Raw genomic sequence first — 5,000 nt, 5'->3', positions numbered from 1 at the left:
GCGTGTGCCGATGGTGGTCGAGGCAAGCGCCCTCACCAAGGCCGAGCGTGTGCCGATGGTGGTCGAGGCAACCGCCCGCACCAGGGCCCAGCGTGTGCCGATGGTGGTCGAGGCAAGCGCCCGCACCAGGGCCCAGCGTGTGCCGATGGTGGTCGAGGCAAGCGCCCTCACCAAGGCCGAGCGTGTGCCGATGGTGGTCGAGGCAACCGGCCGCACCAAGGGCCGGCGTGTGCCGATGGTGTTCGAGGCAACCGCCCGCACCAGGGCCCAGCGTGTGCCGATGGTGGTCGAGCCAGGAGCCCGCACCAAGGGCCGGCTTGTGCCGATGGTGTTCGGGGCAACCGCCCGCACCAGGGCCCTGCGTGTGCCGATGGTGCTGGGGGCAACCGCCCGCACCAGGGCCCAGCGTGTGCCGATGGTGCTGGGGGCAAGCGCCCGCACCAGGGCCCAGCGTGTGCCGATGGTGCTGGGGGTAACCGCCCGGACCAGGGCCCAACGTGTGCCGATGGTGGTCGAGGGAACCGCCCGCACCAGGGCCCAGCGTGTGCCGATGGTGCTGGGGGCAAGCGCCCGCCCCAGGGCCCAGCGTGTGCCGATGGTTATCGGGGCAACCGGCCGCACCAGGGCCCAGGGTCTGCCGATGGTGCTCGAGGCAACCGCCCGCACCAAGGCTCAGCATGTGCCGATTGTGATCGAGGCAACAACCCACACCAGGGCCCAGCGTGTGCCGATGGTGCTCGAGGCAAGCGCCCTCACCAAGGCCGAGCGTGTGCCGATGGTGGTCGAGGCAACCGGCCGCACCAAGGGCCGACGTGTGCCGATGGTGTTCGAGGCAACCGCCCGCACCAGGGCCCAGCGTGTGCCGATGGTGGTCGAGCCAGGAGCCCGCACCAAGGGCCGGCTTGTGCCGATGGTGTTCGGGGCAAGCGCCCGCACCAGGGCCCAGCGTGTGCCGATGGTGCTGGGGGCAAGCGCCCGCCCCAGGGCCCAGCGTGTGCCGATGGTTATCGGGGCAACCGGCCGCACCAGGGCCCAGGGTCTGCCGATGGTGCTCGAGGCAACCGCCCGCACCAAGGCTCAGCATGTGCCGATTGTGATCGAGGCAACAACCCACACCAGGGCCCAGCTTGTGCCCATGGCGGTCGAGGCAAGTGCCCGTACCGAAGGGCAGCCTATGCCGATGATGGTCGATGCATGTGCCATCACCATGCGTCATCATGTGCCATTGATGGTCGAGGCCTTGGCCGAAGTTCGATTTTGAGCCACGGTGCCCATGCTTGGCTCCAGCATGTGCTGGTGCCGCATTTTTTTCACTCGGGACAGCATCGCCGGAGCATCGCCGGAGCATCGCCGGAGTACCGCCGGAGAACCTGACCGGCGGCATTGGGGTTCCGGCGATTGGGAGGGGGGCCGGGGGGGTGTGCGCACATGATGTGCGATGGGTGCTGGTACTTGGCCTTGTGTTGGCCCCCTATCCCTCATCAAACCTCTGAGAATTCACACCCCCTTAAAGAGCATTTGAGATTTTACAGGTTTGCTACCAGTAGCCGTTAAAGTGTCTGAAATGGGGACACTTTTTTCAAACGGTCACAAAATCTTCTCTACTTCGAGTTTTTAGCTGAATTTTTTTGTGCATGCCAACAAAAATAGAAGGATCATGCCTACAAAATTTGGGGCCAAAAATCCTTATAAAAAAATTTTAAAAAATCCCGAACCGCAAAAAGTTTCGAAAATCATGAAAAATAGAAAACGAGTCATCTTCCAACGAAACTTCACGTGAAGGCTTAGGGGACCATTGTATGAATTTACAAGCCATAAAAATGGCATTGGCACGGCAGAAATTTGAAGATGTGCCTAAACCCACCAGGGCCCAGCGTGTGCCGATGGTGCTCGAGGCAAGCGCCCGCACCAGGGCCCAGCGTGTGCCGACGGTGGTCGAGGCAACCGCCCGCACCAGGGCCGATAGTGTGCCGATGGTGCTCGAGGCAACCTGTCGCACCAGGGCCCAGCGTGTGCCGATGGTGATCGAGGCAACCTGCCGTACCAGGGCCCAGCGTGTGCCGATGCTGGTCGAGGCAAGCGCCCGCACCAGCGCCCAGCGTGTGCCGATGGTGCTCGAGGCAACCGACCGCACTAGGGCCCAGCGTGTGCCGATGGTGCTCGAGGCAACCTGCCGCACCAGGGCCCAGCGTGTGCCGATGGCGCTCGAGGCAAGCTCCCGCACCAGGGCCCAGCGTGTGCCGATGGTGCTCGAGGCAACCTGCCGCACCAGGGCCCAGCGTGTGCCGATGGTGCTCGAGGCAACCTGCCGCACCAGGGCCCAGCGTGTGCGGATGGTGCTCGAGGCAAGCGCCCGCACCAGGGCCCAGCGTGTGCCGATGGTGGTCGAGGCAACCGCCCGCACCAGGGCCCAGCGTGTGCCGATGGTGGTCGAGGCAACCGCCCGCACCAGGGCCCAGCGTGTGCCGATGGTGGTCGAGGCAACCTGCCGCACCAGGGCCCAGCGTGTGCCGATGGTGCTCGAGGCAACCGACCGCACCAGGGCCGAGCGTGTGCCGATGGTGCTCGAGGCAAGCGCCCGCACCAGGGCCCAGCGTTTGCCGATGGTGGTCGAGGCAACCTGCCGCACCAGGGCCCAGCGTGTGCCGATGGTGGTCGAGGCAAGCGCCCGCACCAGGGCCCAGCGTGTGCCGATGGTGGTCGAGGCAAGCGCCCGCACCAGGGCCCAGCGTGTGCCGATGGTGGTCGAGGCAACCTGCCGCACCAGGGCCCAGCGTGTGCCGATGGTGGTCGAGGCAAGCGCCCGCACTAGGGCCCAGCGTGTGCCGATGGTGGTCGAGGCAACCGCCCGCACCAGGGCCCAGCGTGTGCCGATGGTGGTCGAGGCAACCTGCCGCACCAGGGCCCAGCGTGTGCCGATGGTGCTCGAGGCAACCGACCGCACCAGGGCGGAGCGTGTGCCGATGGTGGTCGAGGCAACCGCCCGCACCAGGGCCCAGCGTGTGCCGATGGTGGTCGAGGCAACCGACCGCACCAGGGCCGAGCGTGTGCCGATGGTGCTCGAGGCAAGCTGCCGCACCTGGGCCCAGCGTGTGCCGATGGTGGTCGAGGCAACCGCCCGCACCAGGGCTCAGCGTGTGCCGATGGTGATCGAGGCAACCGACCGCACCAGGGCCCAGCGTGTGCCGATGGTGCTCGAGGCAACCTGCCGCACCAGGGCCCAGCGTGTGCCGATGGTGGTCGAGGCAACCTGCCGCACCAGGGCCCAGCGTGTGTCGATGGTGGTCGAGGCAAGCGCCCGCACCAGGGCCCAGCGTGTGCCGATGGTGGTCGAGGCAACCGACCGCACCAGGGCCCAGCGTGTGCCGATGGTGCTCGAGGCAACCTGCCGCACCAGGGCCCAGGGTGTGCCGATGGTGGTCGAGGCAAGCGCCCGCACCAGGGCCCAGCGTGTGCCGATGGTGGTCGAGGCAAGCGCCCGCACCAGGGCCCAGCGTGTGCCGATGGTGCTCGAGGCAACCGACCGCACCAGGGCCGAGCGTGTGCCGATGGTGGTCGAGGCAAGCGCCCGCACCAGGGCCCAGCGTGTGCCGATGGTGATCGAGGCAAGCGCCCGTGTCACGCCCTGGGCGGGCGCGCCAGGCACATCAGCCAGACCAGCAGGCGAGCCAGCAGCTAAGGCCCGCAGACCAGGCGTGCTGGCGGGTATCAGTGCGCAAAGCCTATCAAACGAGCTCCAAACGCCCGCCCATCTTGCAGGCCAACTCATGAGACCAAGGCCTGGCATTTGGGCTGCCCGCACCACATCCAGAAGGGCCCGAGGTGCTGGATACGCAAGGGAAGCTTCTGGAACCAGGCAGGATCAGCATCAGCATCCTGGCAGATTTGGTTGACCCTGAAAATCAGGAACCAGCATCTTGATTAAATGTAATCCCATGATTGTAGCCTTTATTTTAGGGATTTGCCATTAAGTTGTAGCTGGAGCCTCAACTATAAATAGAGGGCTGCTCCACCCTCATTTGTACACCATCAAACACTTCTGTTTCAGTGAATACAAGAGCATTTCCAGAATTCTGTTTTTCTGTCCTGTTTCTCTTTAACTTGCGTAATCAGCCCTTCCCTTTGTTCTAGTGCCCGCACGCTTGTGTTTTAGGCTGACTTAGGCATCAAGGACGAGATTCCAAGCCTAAGGCCGCACGGATTCTGAGTCTAAGGTCGGAGCCCGTGACACCCGCACCAGGGCCCAGCGTGTGCCGATGGTGGTCGAGGCAAGCGCCCGCACCAGTGCCCAGCGTGTGCCGATGGTGGTCGAGGCAAGCGCCCGCACCAGGGCCCAGGTGTGCCGATGGTGGTCGAGGCAAGCGCCCGCACCAGTGCCCAGCGTGTGCCGATAGTGGTCGAGGCAAGCGCCCGCACCAGGGCCCAGCTTTTGCCGATGGTGATCGAGGCAACCGGCCGCTCCAGGGCCCAGCGTGTGCCGATGGTTATCGGGGCAACCGGCCGCACCAGGGCCCAGGGTCTGCCGATGGTGCTCGAGGCAACCGCCCGCACCAAGGCTCAGCATGTGCCGCTGGTGATCGAGGCAACAACCCACACCAGGGCCCAGCTTGTGCCGATGGCGGTCGAGGCAAGTGCCCGTACCGAAGGGCAGCCTATGCTGATGATGGTCGATGCATGTGCCATCACCATGCGTCATCATGTGCCATTGATGGTCGAGGCCTTGGCCGAAGTTCGATTTTGAGCCACGGTGCCCATGCTTGGCTCCAGCATGTGCTGGTGCCGCTTTTTTTTCACTCGGGACAGCATCGCCGGAGCATCGCCGGAGTACCGCCGGAGAACCTGACCGGCGGCATTGGGGTTCCGGCGATTGGGAGGGGGGCCGGGGGGGGTGTGCGCACATGACGTGCGATGGGTGCTGGTACTTGGCCCTTGTGTTGGCCCCCTATCCCTCATCAAACCTCTGAGAACTCACACCCCCTTAAAGAGCGTTTGAGATTTTA

The sequence above is a fragment of the Durio zibethinus genome, unplaced genomic scaffold (assembly GCF_047325235.1).
Source record: "Durio zibethinus cultivar Kanyao isolate XHJ-2024 unplaced genomic scaffold, ASM4732523v1 HiC_scaffold_393, whole genome shotgun sequence".
Lineage (NCBI taxonomy): Eukaryota > Viridiplantae > Streptophyta > Magnoliopsida > Malvales > Malvaceae > Durio > Durio zibethinus.
The sequence above is the reverse complement of the archived record's forward strand: the minus strand, read 5'-3'. Positions refer to the sequence as shown.